Below are 15,004 nucleotides of genomic sequence, written 5' to 3'. Positions count from 1 at the left end.
GAAAATTTTAATAACATGGCAACTGGGACGAGTGAAATTACGTCTCCGGCTGTAGACGAGACTATGGTTCAGTCTGTTAATGCCACACCAGATCTTACTATGTTAATGTTACAAGAATTAAAAAATGCAATACGTACTATGAATCAAAGGCAATAGGAACTAAAAACCGAGGTTGCTATTCACGTGACCGAAATGTTGTGAACCGATCTAGAAACTGTAACTAGCGAGATTACAGACTTGAAAGCCACCTTCACAGGTATGCTTGTATCAGTAGAGAAATTGACTGATATCCTTAGTACTTCGTAACTAGAGCAAGAAACTTTGAAATCTACCCTTCGACAGCTAGTAACTCAAGTAGAGTAAAGAAAATTAGATGAATTTTTAAAGAAAAAGGGCGAACAAATTACTGAAAGATTAGTACCAGAATTACAGAAAGCCTTGCAGGAAACTGTTACCAAAGTGTATTCCGAACACACCACTTTTGCACAAGCGGTTAAAGAGAAAATAGGACTTACACAAAAAAACATTGACATAAGAGTTGCCTAAATGACAAGAAAATGTCCAGACTCAGTTTAATTGATCAGGTAGGTAACATAGGAAAAGAATTAACTGCAGTAAAACAACAAGTTAGAAATGACACATCCTAGGCAGTTCAGAGGCCTGTGATGATTGTCATAGTCCACTGTTCAATGAAAATATTTATGTTGATGAGATGCATTGCAGTAATCTGTTGCCTCGAAACCATAAAAGTGGGAGTATGGCGGCAGAGCTACTTTTTTCTGTTATTCTGCCAGACAAATGTCTACTCAGACACGAACAGCTCCAACTGCTCGCCGTTATGGCAAGCAGAAATAATGACAATTATAGAAAGTACCGTAACAGTTGCGGTGCGAGTATTTCTCGCAGTGCATGTAAAGTTTTGTTGAAGCGCTACGTCACAAGATGGAGACGTCAGTTTTAGAGTTCCTACAAAATAGGCTGAATCGTCCGCCATGTTTTCCCTACTCTGAGGATTCGGCGATGTTTACCTTTCGGGTGGTTAACCTATTCATGCAATAATACTTCTTATAAAATATTTGATGCAGCATGTCCGTAGTAATTAATGTGTACAGAAATACTTAGAAAGCCCTTTTCATATAACAGAAAAACTGAAATGCATATTACACTGCTATAAAAACGTAGGCTCGGAACTTGCGTCGTAGTTTGTGAATATTAAATGTAATGAGTTAAGAGCTCGGTAACAATGTCTTCAAATATGGGTGCTATGCAGTAACAACCTATGCTGTTTATTAGTTTTTGCAAGTATGTAGACACTTGCAACAGTGGTGTTCATGCTTTAATTGTAAGAAATGCGGTAGTGTTATTTTACAGGGAGGCAATTGTACCGCGCATGAACTCAACATTAGAAGTATGTTCAAACAGGCCTCTGAGGCAAAACTAACATTTTAGTCATTTTTTGTTCATTACATCAAACAAATTAGTTCTTGTCTAACAGGGAGGTCCGAGTAAACCCCCTCCCCCAAATCCAACTGTAAATTTTGTGTATATGAAATTCATGCTTTTATTAAGTGTCAGAAAAATAAGACGGAAACGTTTAGTTGTGGTCAAAACTTTATTCATTGGAGTTTATGTTACTTTTGCAGGTTCCCTCGCAATGACCAATCACAACGAACCACCAGAATGAAGGAAGGGGGCGATCTAATTATAAAGCGGTTATTTGTTAGTATATACGACTACCAAAAGGATTAAAGGACTTTATTCTCTCTGAGACCTTAAGAAATACTTAGCACAAGTAAAAGTAAGCCCCTGAAAGGTGAAAATCAAATGACAGGTTCAGGAATTGCTCTATGTTATGAGTTCTGCTAGGCACCAATGAATACAGTCAAACTACGACCGAACTAAGGCAAAGTAAAAAATGCTACCTCTGAGGTACTATAGATATATTTCACTATGTTAGTAATAATGCTTTTTATAAGTTAACTAGGACACATTGGTGGCTAGATGCTGTTATTCGGTGGGTACACACTTGTTACAGCGAACGAAGAGTGCTGTTGCGACTACTGTAGTTTTAGTCAGTAGACGTGGCCGAAATAAGTAATTACATGCACTTTGGTCAGGAGTATGAAGTTTTTGTAGGGGACGAATGACTCGAATTGCTATAAAGAATGGAATTCAATTGATGAGCAAGTAAGCAGAGGTGTAAGAATTTTGTGAACCATAAATAAGGCAGAGCAGATGCCACCTTACCAAAAACAAAGAAGAAAAATAGTAATATTATCTACATTAGCTAAACAATAAATGGTAATGTTCTCAGAGATATGAAAAAGGAAATTCAACTGTGCTAACAAGGGAAACGCCCCATCGCAGCCCTCTCAGAGTTTGTGATAAGATGGTCCAGTGGGTAACCCGTTAAAAACTGAACACAGGTCAAGTATGAAAAGAGGAAGAAGATGTACTGAACTGTGAAAAACAAAGCAAAATAGAAACAGTGAAAGGTCCTAGAACAGGAAGTGCAATAAAGAGCAGCGTGAAACAGCAACGGCATCTTGGGTAAGTGGTCATGGTGTTGGACTGCTATGTGGGCGAGCCGTGTGCTAAAGTTCCTCGTGCCATTTATTTTATTTTATTTTATTTTATTTTTCAGAACGTTATGTACTGTCCGACCTGTCACTGAAACGTTTGTTCTCTTCCTGTTGTCGCGGCAGTTGTCATACTGTACATTGGTTATAGAATATGAGTCAATACATTACCGTCGCAAGTTAATGTGATGAATGGTGAGAGCAGGCGAGATACCACATAGACGTCTCACAGAAATGAAAACAATAAATAAACGGGCGTGAACTATGTTACAACGAAGGAATTCAAGAGTCAAGATTCCCAAAACGGCACGCAATTTCAAAAATGTTTAAAACGCATGTTTTGACAGAGTGCAGAGAAACTGCGTGATTGTGAAGCTGTTGCGTTTATTTGTTGCATCTTGTGTGACAAACTATGATGTTTTCATCATTTCCTTGGGAGCGAACACATTCACATTCATAACAACACCTATACCGGACGAGGACTCGTATCTATCTCACTCACTTACTAGTCGTAGAAATTAGGTGCGCTGATAAGAGATGTCTACCGTACGACATGCCGTGTATGACACACCAGGCACGCTTTCCGGTGGATGATTCGGTTGACTTGTCGCCTTGTCATCGAACGTTTGCCGTTCCCATTCGAAAACCACTTCCTTTCCAATGGTAATAGAGCAGCAATGCAGAACCAACTATCGTTATAGGTCCCTGCCTAACATTCCGCTGTTGCAAACCGATCTTACGTCACAACACAGACACAAATTTGAATAAAGGGAACAACGAAAAAAAAAAAAATAGTTGACACAAGGGAGATTCCAACATTGCTCGCCCGCTAGGTAGACCAACACCGTAACCGCTTTTTCTCTGCCCGGGGACTGGGTGTTTGTGTTGTCCTCATCATTTCATCGTCATCCTTATCATTAGTGACAGTGGCTAGATTGAAGAGCGAAAAAAAAAATTAACTGTGAAAAAATTGGGAGTTGGTACGGGCGCTGATGCCCGCCTAGTTGAGCGGCCCACAAACCAAACCTCATCAAGCTCACCGTAACTGCTTGACCACTTAATCACAACGCCATTTCTCTTCCTGTTCTTGGACCGTTCACTGTTTCTATTTTGCTTTTTCTTCACAGTCCAGTACACCTTCATCCTGTTTCCGTTCTTGTCCTGTTTTCAGTTTATGACGGGATGTCCCCTTGGACCTCTTACCACTAAATCTGAGGGGGCTGCGACCGAGAGTTCCCATTGTAAGTAACAGAAGTTGTACGTATTGGCTTACTGTTTCCTGAAGCCTTAGTTATAAACTGTCAAGCAAGGTTTACGCAGTCTTTGCGTGAACATATTGCATTGAATTATCATAGTAAGAGTAAAGATCTAAGTATTGTGGAAACCGTCCGCCCCCAGTAGCTGAATGGTTGCCGGCACGGCAGATCAGCGTGTTCGGTCGGAGCTGGCTGGCCTCTTTAATAAAAAACTGAGTGGAAGGATCAACAAACGAACTTAAACGGATGTCATGTGACGTCCGCAACGACCAAACACAACGATCAACAACGAACAAAATTAGAAAAGAAAAAGTGGTCAGCGCAACAGAATGTCAATCCTAAGGGCCCGGGTTCGATTCCCGGCCGGGTCGGAGATTTTCTCCGCTCAGGGACCGGGTGTTGTGTTGTCTTAATCATCATCATTTCGTCCCCATCAACGCGCAAGTCACCGAAGTGGCGTCAAATCGAGATACTTGCACCTGGCGGTCCACCCGACGGGAGGCCCTAGTCACACGACATTTACTTTCTTTATTGTGTAAATCGTTTAACTTATGAAATGCAGACTGGTGAGTTATTTGGGCGAACTATTTCCATCCTCAGGTAAATGAATAGAACCTGTATAAACAACTGTAAAGAAATTTCGCTGTGAACTATTTGTATTAATAATGTAACTAAATGTTAAGAAATTTTAGTCACCAGAGTCACTGGGAGTGAACTATACTCCTTCTAGAAGGATAAAACTATAGAACTCCATGCTAAGAATTTAAAATTGCCACATCCAAGTGAAAATCCTGACCATGAAATTGGCTGATGAAATAACAGAGATATCTGACTGGGTAATCTAACCTTTAGCCCTGTATATAGCAGATATAAGAAACTTATCAATTTGTATTAATTATTGTGGCCTTGCGGTAGCGTTCTCGCTTCCCGCGCACAGTGTTCCGGAGTCTGGGTCTTTCCCTGCCTCCAGATGACTGGGTGTTGTGTGTCCTCATTATCATTTCATCATCATTGACTCGCAAGTCGCCGAAGTGGCGTCGACTAAAAAGGACTTGCAATACAGCGACCGAACTCCCCCACATGGGGCCTCCCTGCCAGCAATGCCATACGATCATTTCATTCTTCAGTAAATAGTAATGTGGTGCTTACTATGTAACACAGAAACTTCTAACTGAAATTTTGAGAAAAGTACGGAATTTTGCATAGTATAAGATAAATGGGCTACTTTTGTATATAAATAAAGCTCATGGAATGTATGGAAGTGAAACGTGGACGATAAGTAGTTTGGACTAGAAGAGAATAGAATCATTCGAAATATGGTGCTACAGAAGAATGCTGAAGGTTCGATGGCTATATCATGTAACTAATGAGGAGGTATTGAATAGGATTGGGGAGAAGAGAAGTTTGTGGCACAACTTGACTAGAAGAAGGGATCGGTTGGTAGCACATGTTCTGAGGCATCAAGGGATCACCAATTTAGTATTTGAGGGCAGCGTGGAGGGTAAAAATCGTAGAGGGAGACCAAGAGATGAATACACCAAGCAGATTCAGAAGGATGTATGTTGTAGTAGGTACTGGGAGATGAAGAAGCTTGCACAGCATAGAGTACCATGGAGAGCTGCATCAAACCTGTCTCAGGACTGAAGACCACAACAACATACCACTCACCACTTGTAGTAACAGGTGAGTAGTAGTATACAATTTGTAGTAGTAGGTAAGTAGTCTAACACCAAAATAGTTATTAGGCACTGATATATGAATAAGTGAAGAAACGAAGTTGTGGCTTTAAAATGCCAGCTTAAGATAACAATATTAATGATAAATGTACATTTATAGTAATATTTCTGACTTATTTCCACGGACAAATAAGTAAATAATGGGTACTATAGCATTCTATGCAAAAGCCTCAAATAAATAGATCTTATTTATGTTTTATATTTCCGTTAGTTCTGCAGTTGATACTTTCATTTTTTGTCTCCTATGGTGAAACTGTTTACTGCACTCGTTGGTGCTTGGCATGAGTTATTTCGTGGTTTAGCAATCTATTACATACACTGCTCAATAAACGAATGAGTGGCATTGCATTGCTAAGTGTAGTTGACAAGAACACTACACCAGATCTGTTCCAAAAATTTGTCACCAAAATGTTTCTACGTGTACCTTTTACTTATGCATGGTCTACGAAATACTGTACTCCACATGTGATACACCGCTCCCAACGCCGATTCCACTTCCGGAAACAGTCTTGGTACACCTCTTCCTTGATCGAGCGAACCACCGCCTGCGAGTTTTCTTGTATCCCGCCTGTCGTTGCAAATCTTCATCCTTTCAACGGGGTTTTTAACGTTGGAAATAAGAAGAAGTCCGCATGGGCCAGGTCTTTCACTTGCGCGATCCAATAGCTCTTCACAAATGCGAGGCGAAAGTCTTTCTGGTCTTGACTCACAAGCCGCGGAGAGAACTTGGAGGTGAAACGATGCATTCCAAAATGCTGCGTCAAGATTTAATGACATAATCCAACTGAAATGTTACATTCTTCTGCAATCTCTCGGACAGTTTGTCTTCGATTGACACACTATTTCTTTGGCCCTCCTGACATGAGCTTCGTCGATAGACGTTGAAAGGCGTCCTGAACGGAAGCTCCGTCCGGCCATTTTCAAACCCTGTGAACCATTCGTAACACCGAGTACGACTTAAGCACTCATCACTCGGGACTTCCTGCATCCTTTGGTATGTCTGTGTAAAGGTGTTCTAAAGTTTCACGCAAAATTTAATGTAGATGCTTTGCTTCTCAAGCTATGTCATCTCGAAATTCGCGAACTGTGTTACACAACGTTTTACTCAATACAGCACTGAACAACATCTAACAGACATACAACAACGAAACTACCGGCTGTTACACATTAAACACAGGCGTTTGCAGGGATGTCAACCGCATATCGCTCCAACATTTAAATTAACTGATTTATCCCCTGCCCATACCTGCACTAACGCAATGTAAAGGCATCAAATTAATGAGTCATTGGTGAATAGTAAATTAATATACTACTGAGTGAAGCCTAACGCAAGCCAAGGAGGAAAGAATGAACTTATTTTACCCAGTCTAAGCAGCTGTTTGTGGCATGTGCATCTAGGACTGTTTGTGATGAATAAAAGGTGACACAGTAACAGGTGGTGAGGTGATGTAACTGTCTCATTTACTGAATAAAGTATGTGAAAACTAAAGAGCGTTTCACTTACCTTGTTTTGGAGTCAGACGGTAATTCCAGGCACAAAAGAAGTAAAAAAATTTTTTGAACACTGTTATAGAAAAAACAGCGATCTTTACAGTAATATTAGTTATTTCAGTACACGCAGTCGTGATCGAATTTAAGTTGCTTATTTTTATTTTCAGATGACTGGTTTCGATCTTCTAAGAGGTCATCCCCAGATCTTACATTCCTTGATGACCGTAGGAACTGTTGGCGTGGAGCAGTGTTCTGCACACCTACACAGATGGTCGTGCTCCATACCAGTGCTTCCTACGGTCTTTAACGAATGTAAGATTATCTGTTAGAACATTGAAACCGATCAACTGAAAATAAAGATAAACAAATTAAAGGCGATGATGACTGTGTTTATTGAAACAAGTTACAACAGAAGAAGTCGCTGCTTAATCCGGTCAAACACACATCCAGAACGTGCACTGAATCGGCGCTATAAGTGAGCACCGTTCACTCTGACAGCATGGCGTGATTGAAACCGAGGCACAACCAGTGTGGTAGTTTTAAACTCAGTTGTTATCGTTATGCTATCTCTGACGACTACATTCTTAACGTTTACGGACCGATAGGAAGTGATTTTAGAGTGAGAAAATTATGCAAAAAAATGCGCAGAGACACCGTGTTTAGTTATTCCTAGGCTGTCTAAGTAATAAAGACAATTTAAAAAAAGTCTACCGTGTTCTCAAAATAAATTGCGCTATAGCCAAGACTGACATGGTCACACAATAATGCTGCGGCCTCAGTTAAGACTCACGAGAATTTTTTACAAATAAATCCTTTTATAAGTGGCACCGTGATCGCACTTTACGCTTCCCAGACAGGTTCAAGGTTTTCTTGCTCTCGGGGGGAGCAAAGGCTCGAAAACTGGACATCGTTAACAACGATTATCACTAGTCGAAGAGAAAATAAATTAGCTGGACGCTAATATAAGTTTTTCTTGTCGCGCACGTAGGAATATGAGTCTACCTACACTACTGGTCATTAAAATTGCTACACCACGAAGATGGCGTGCTACAAACGCGAAATTTATCCGACAGGAAGAAGATGCTGTGATATGCAAGTGATTAGCTATGCAGAGCATTCACACAAGGTTAGCGCCGGTGGCGACACCTACAGCTTGCTGACATGAGGAAAGTTTCCAACCGATTTCTCACACACAAACAGCAGTTGACAGGCGTTGCCTGGTGAAACGTTGTTGTGATGCCTCGTGTAAGGAGGAGAAATGCGTACCATCACGTTTCCGACTTTGATAAAGGTCGGATAGTAGCCTATCGCGATTGCGGTTTACCGTATCGCGACATTGCTGCTCGCGTTGATCGATATCCAATGACTGTTAGCAGAATATGGAATCGGTGTGTTCAGAAGGGTAACACGGAACGCCGTGCTGGATCCCAACGGCCTCATATCATTAGCAGTCGAGATGACAGGCATCTTATCCGCGTTACTGTAACGGATCGTGCAGCCACGTCTCGAGCCCTGAGTCAACAGAAGGGGACGTTTGCAAGACAACCATCTGCAGGAACAGTTCGACGACATTTGCAGCAGCATCGACTATCAGCTCAGAGACCAAGGCTACGGTTACCCTTGACGCTCCATCACAGACAGGAACGCCTGTAATGTGTGTACTCAACGACGAACCTGGGTGCACGAATGGCAAAACGTCGTTTTTTCGGATGAATCCAGGTTATGTTTACCGCATCATGATGGTCGCATCCGTGTTTGGTGACATCGCGGTGAACGCACATTGGAAGTGTATCACCTGGCGTGATGGTATGGGGTGCCATTGGTTACACGTCTCGGTCACCTGTTGTTCGGACTGACGGCACTTTGAATAGTGGACGTTACATTTCAGATGTGTTACGACCCGTGGCTCTACCCTTCATTCTATCCCTGCGAAACCCTACATTTCAGCAGGATAATGCACGACCGCATGTTGCAGGTACTGTACGGGCCTTCCTGGATACAGAAAATGTTCGACTGCTGCCCTGGCCAGCCCATTCTCCAGATCTCTCACCAATTGAAAATGTCTGGTCAATGGTGGCTGAGCAACTGGCTCGTCACAATACGCCAGTCACTACTCTCGATGAACTGTGGTATCGTGTTGAAGCTGCATGGGCAGCTGTACCTGCACACGCCATCCAAGCTCTGTTTGACTCAATGCCCAGGCGTATCAAGGCCGTTGTTACGGCCACAGGTGGTTGTACTGTGTACTGATTTCTCAGGATGTGCACCCAAATTGCGTGAAAATTTAATCACATGTCAGTTCTAGTATAATATATTTGTCCAATGAATACACGTTTAGCATCTGCATTTCTTCTTGGTGTAGCAATTTTAATGACCAGTAGTGTATTTTTCCATGCAAGCCATCGAATGTTGACATCTTTGTAGTCACCACAGAACCCTGTCCTGAACGACCTCCAGGTATCAAGTACACTAACTGCGAGTAACCTGCCTGGATGGTCCTTGCTGCGGTAAAGGTTCTGGGACTTCACACCGCCCTGGGACATCACGCCATCGCGTCTGCAGACTTACGCACCTGGTCCATTGGCTGCACTACTCATGTCGCCAGTTCTATCCAGCTGAAACTCCTAATTAAAATTTCAATAAACAATATGACTGTTAAAATTTGTCCAAACTTAAAAAAAACTCTAAGGGGAAATGAACCATTTTTGTTTTGCTGTTACGTGTTAATTAATCGTAAGGAATGAGTGTAGTGTACAGCTATTGTTTGTGGTGATTACCTGGTGGATCTGACTAATAATATTTAAAACTACTGATCATGGTGATTCAACATAATGAAAGACAGTCTTACGTTTTATCCACGTATATCTGAACAATGTATGGGTTTGATAGCGAAAATAGTGAAAAACTCTATTCCTGACCATGGATAAGCACTCATTTGGACTTTTAGTCTCTTTAAGATACCACATACGTGTATGTATCATTTTTGGACATTTGGAATTAGTGAAAGACTTTTAAGTTCGATTTCGACAAGTAAATAAATCAAAGGAGACAATACAACGAAATTTCAGTATTTTCCTTGCACCCTTTTAACAAATATCTATTAATTATTAATATGTGTTAGTTATGATTTGAGTTATTAGGGGCCACACAGAAATTACGTCACACGAATTTCATTATTGTTGGAGACCCATCCCCTCCTTGTCACAGGTGGTTACATTTGTGTGACCCCTCTCCTCCAGTGGTGTGACGTTAAATGCATTAGAGTTTCAAATTTCGGAATTATTAAATTAAAATAGCACTTCTAAAATTATTTATATATTTCTAAACAAAATCTTTTTTTCATAAAATCAAGAAGGAATTAAAGGTTTGAGAAAACTTACGAAACACAACAAATCACATGAAGGTACAACATTTAATTATCTTGTGTCCAAGGACTTTGAACCCATTCCTTTATTTTATTTGTGATTAGCATCGCAGTCACTTAGTTTTCGATTTGTATAACGTTAGAAACATTCGATGTTTCCACATTATCTTCATCCAAGCACATAGAATCACCATCGTTCATCAAATGAAGAACTTCCCTGGCACGTCTATCTCCAATTCCATGTGGATGAATCTTCGTGAAGGGCAAAGCCTCTTGTTGGTTCTTATATGATTAATTATGTTGGTTCGTTGCTCCGCATAACGAAAAGTATAAGCCACATGTGCTACACCATCGTTTAAATAATTTTGCCTCGACGCTGGGGCAACAGCCATGGTCCGGCTCTTGCTTCAAACGTGATGACTCTCGAAGATCTAAAGATAGCTGTAATAACAGCGGAGCAAATTTACCTGCGGAGTCATCATTTCCTATGGGTGAATACCACTCGAAAGTCAGTTTAATCAGAACAGATAGTGGTAAAAACATCTCTCGTAATAATCGCCACAGGCTAGAGCGTCACACAACGCAACACGCGACAACCTCGCATTTTACAATTTGGAAAAAATATTATGATTCACATAAGATGTGATTTGAGTACCAAGCGGCATCGGTTTTCCCACTATTGTAGCCTGTACGATACTCAGTCTGGTATCTGTTGGCACAATGTATGTGGCAACCACAGAAAAATTGTCAGTTGAGTATTGGCTCCCAAATATTAGCCAGCACGAAGCCAGCACTCTCAAGATTCCGTTTTTCAAACTCCAAATCAGTAGTTTGATTACTGGAATCAACATGTGAACAGAAACTGTCATGTTTTAACACACCACTAGTAAGTCCGCGTGTAAGAGGCGCCATTCGTTGCTCCAAAGTATTAAATGCACTTCTTTCTGGAACATTTGTGGCGATGTAAATAGCATCCAAGTCGAAACCTTTAGCTGAAACTGCAACTAGATCGTGATCATGGATTTTCGTCGGGAACACCATCGCAAGTGCAAATAAAAACAGGTTTTACGAAACATTTTCGAGTTCCCATTAACGTTTCGAAAGCTGGTAATTCAGAATGTCCATGTACGTCTGTGGCATGAGGCTCTGTGCGAGATGAAGAACGTTTTCCACTACGAATCAGTACCAATGTAGGCCCAAAGTGTAACACACTGGGAAGGAGTCTTACATATAAGCCTGATCCAATGATAGTATAACCTTGTTTACATAGTTCGACTTATAAGTGATCCAATGTTTTGCAGTAGCTTATAATTTCAGTGCGACGCCGATCATCAGCTGCACCACAAAAAACTGCTGTCTCCTTCATGACTTCAGGTAAACCAGTTTATTCTGTTTTTTACTTTAGACCGATCAACGGTATATCGAATTTTAAGAGCTGTTGTTAAATTGAAATTACTTTCACAAATTTCTAGAATTGTTTTTGTTCTTTAGCACCGCGATTTTTTTATGTAGTTTGGCTGCGCTGATCTTTCCCTACAGCTGGTTTCTTTCCTGTTGAATATCTTTTCTTAATGCTGTTATTCTTTTTGCCGCCACATCTGTCGTTGTGCCAGCATCGCGTTCTAACAGCAGGCTATTGATCTCACATTCTAGCACATTCTAAAATTGTATTCTTAGAAGTGTTCTGACTAGACGTTGATTTAGGTACTGTTTGAGTTAACTAGCTTCCACTTCGTTGCATACTAATATCTTTAGTGTCTTCTGGTATTCCCTGTTTGGCTCCTTCGTGCAATTAGTAGTAAGCATGTAAAATGTTGACTATGGGCGTTTCTCATAATAAGCGTATTAAATCACTCTGAAGACTCCAGCTACACGATAGTGAGAACTGCATTGCAATCGACACTGTACCTTCCAAGATTACCTTCAACAGACAAACAGAAAGATGCGGTTGGCGATTAATAACAATGGAACGTAACTGATTTGGTTGTTCTGTTTTTCAGTTTGCTGCAGAACGCTAAATAAATGTTTAGTGGGGAGAACAAATGTTAAAATAGTGTAACACCCAAACTTACTTTTACACCGACTGGCTTTAGTTGTTTTGGTCGTTTTGATGACGAAGAAATTTTCGAGAAAAAAATCTATAAGCGTCGCTTATTTTTCGTCAGCTTTATTTGCAATTCCTTGATTTTCGAATCAACTTCAGTTTTGTCACTACTTTTCAGACTTCGTCGTAAGGCGTTAGCTTCGTCCTGTGTATTTTGTTTATTTTTATCAGCATAAGCTGCACTGTGTACTTCACAGAATACCTAAATCACTTTTTTTTTATTCATTTAGATACATTGAAACAACGTAATAGAACCAAGAAAAACACGTCCACACTCATCAAAAGTCGGGTTATGACTGAATGATATAAACAATATATACTGTAGAAGAAATCAGAGAGGTGGCGGTTTTTGTCAAATCCTCGAAGGCTTATCAGCTTTTCGGCATATGTCAAAGGTGGTTGACGTGGATCACCATAGGTTCAACGGATGGTATGTGCCAAAAAAGTGTCACTAGCAAATTTAGTCCTTAGTAAATAATAGTGACAGAATTGGTAATATTTTGAAGTTTTCCATTAGAGCTGAAGTTTGGGGTACTAATACAAAATAAAATAAAGCTTTATACGTGTAACTTCAGGAAACTTTGACCCGCCCCTCCCCAACTTCTTGCCACACTATGGCACACTTTGTTGACCCCCTCCCTCCCAGTTAACGAGTCACGTAATTTATGGATGTCCCCTTAACGACAAAGAGAGGAGTCTCATTTTAAAAAAATATGAATCCATAGTGTTTCAAAATCTGTACGAAGGGGCACAAATTACAATATGTTGCTGATGTAATCTCTATCGTTTGTCTGTACTGTAACGTACCAACTATTTCGTTAGAGTAGTGGTTCTCAAATTTATGAGCTTTGGGAGCATTTAAAAGGGCGCAAATAATTGTAGGTGCATTATATACACATTTCTATGGAATATTTTACAACAATCAATACAGGAGATAAATACTGTGATAAAATAAGAATTATTTGAATTTCGCGTCCAGACCACAGAAAATACAACTTATTTCAATAAAAAACATACATTATCATAACATGAACAAATAATTTTTGTATAAAAAACGTGGGAGATTCATGACCCACGATTGTCACCCAAATGCGACGGCCGAGCGCCGTGTTGCCTCCTACCCTGGCCAAGGCGAAAGGCAAGAAAAACTATTACATGGAACGTATTTAAATCAAATAATGCAATAAAACTAACGATTAATCCAAATTATAGAGAAAAGTAATAATCTAATACAAATGAAACGTACCTTACGTGTATTCTTTCTAATGTTTACGATAAACACGAGCCTGATGAATTCTTGAACAGCTTTTCTTTTCCATATCTGTAGTTTTCTGTGAGACGGTTTAACATTGTCGATGAATGTGAGGGTATTTTCGTCTTTCCCTTGCATACAGTGTCAAAATATTGAAGTGCTGAAATATATTGGCCAAGTACTGCAATCTGGCAGTCCAAAATTAACTCCAAAGGAGGTTGCAAAAGTGTAAAATGTTTCACTTCTTCGAAAAGCACGAGAAGTTCTTGTCGTAGGTCATACACACGGGTAAGTACTTTCCCCCTCTACAACCACCTGACTCCAGGTCTAAAAGTAGCAAACTGTGTTCTGACTCCATATCGAAACATAGTTTTTCGAACGGTTCAAATGGCTCTAAGCACAATGGGACTTAACATCTGAGGTTGTCAATCCCCTAGACTTAGAACTATTTAAACCTAACTAACCTAAGGGCATCACGCACATCCATGCCCGAGGCAGGATTCGAACCTGCGGCCGTAGCAGCAACGCGGTTCCAGACTGAACCGCTCGCCACAGCGGCCGGCGTTTTTTCGAATAAACGGGTTTTGACAGGTCTTGTTTTTTTAAAAAATTGGTATCTGAATAATTTGCTATAAGACTTCTCTCAATTTTTCTCCCAATGTTTTTTTTTTCTGTTAATGCCTCCCTATGAAGAAAGCACTGAGTTACGATAACACCTTCGTTTATTTTTTTTATTTTTCTTACAAAAGAAATAAGGCATTAACACAGCCTACAACTGAAGGGACGCCATCTGTACAAATGCCTACACACCACTTCCATGCTAACTGCCACTTATTAAGATAATTATTTAAGATGTTGAAAACGTCGTCACCTTTAGTAGACACACTTAATTCATTGCAAAAAAAACTGATTTACTATTGATTAATGAAACGGACAAATGTTAAGAGTTGCGATTGGTTGGTAATGTCTGTTGATTCATCAACTTGCAATGCAAAGTTCGAGTGCTTCAGTTTATTACTGCATACATTTTCCTCAATATAAGTAGACAATTCTATAATACGTCTGTTAACTGTATCATTCGATAAAGGAATCTTGCTTATTTTCATAGCTGCTTCATTCCCTAACATCGTCATGACCATTTTATTTTATTTTTTTGCTAGCAGACAAAATAAGTGACTCACCTATAGTATGAGCTTTCATACTCTTTGCTATTAGTTCATAG

Source organism: Schistocerca gregaria, chromosome 7, assembly GCF_023897955.1.
Source record: "Schistocerca gregaria isolate iqSchGreg1 chromosome 7, iqSchGreg1.2, whole genome shotgun sequence".
In the NCBI taxonomy this organism is placed as follows: Eukaryota; Metazoa; Arthropoda; class Insecta; order Orthoptera; family Acrididae; genus Schistocerca; species Schistocerca gregaria.
The sequence above is the reverse complement of the archived record's forward strand: the minus strand, read 5'-3'. Positions refer to the sequence as shown.